Below are 300 nucleotides of genomic sequence, written 5' to 3'. Positions count from 1 at the left end.
TATTGCGAGTTTTAGCCCCTCACCCCCTCGTCCAGGCGTCAACATCTTCGACACGTGCGGAGGCCCCGACGCCGCCCTCCGCGCAGGCGTGTCCGCAATGGTAGAGGGCGGCTTCTTTGACGCCCCAGAGTGCGCCCGGGGGAAAGCAGTTGGGTTTTGCCAGCACCCGGACAACGATAATCTGGTGAATTTCCTTGAGGTGGGTACGAGGGGGCGTGGCTTATTGTCCTCGCCAAGGGTTTAATCATTTGACTTGCCTGATCGTCAGCGAGATTAGACGAAAAAGTTAATAGTATGTTG

The 300-nt window shown here is 56.7% G+C and overlaps 1 pseudogene; it reads left to right on the top strand.

Annotated features, from left to right (window-relative positions):
• LOC119591732 overlaps positions 1-300 on the top strand; it is a 20,342-nt pseudogene that overhangs the window by 11,391 nt on the left and 8,651 nt on the right.

This window comes from Penaeus monodon, chromosome 29 (assembly GCF_015228065.2).
Source record: "Penaeus monodon isolate SGIC_2016 chromosome 29, NSTDA_Pmon_1, whole genome shotgun sequence".
NCBI lineage: Eukaryota > Metazoa > Arthropoda > Malacostraca > Decapoda > Penaeidae > Penaeus > Penaeus monodon.
This window is presented reverse-complemented; position numbering and strand designations above follow the sequence as displayed.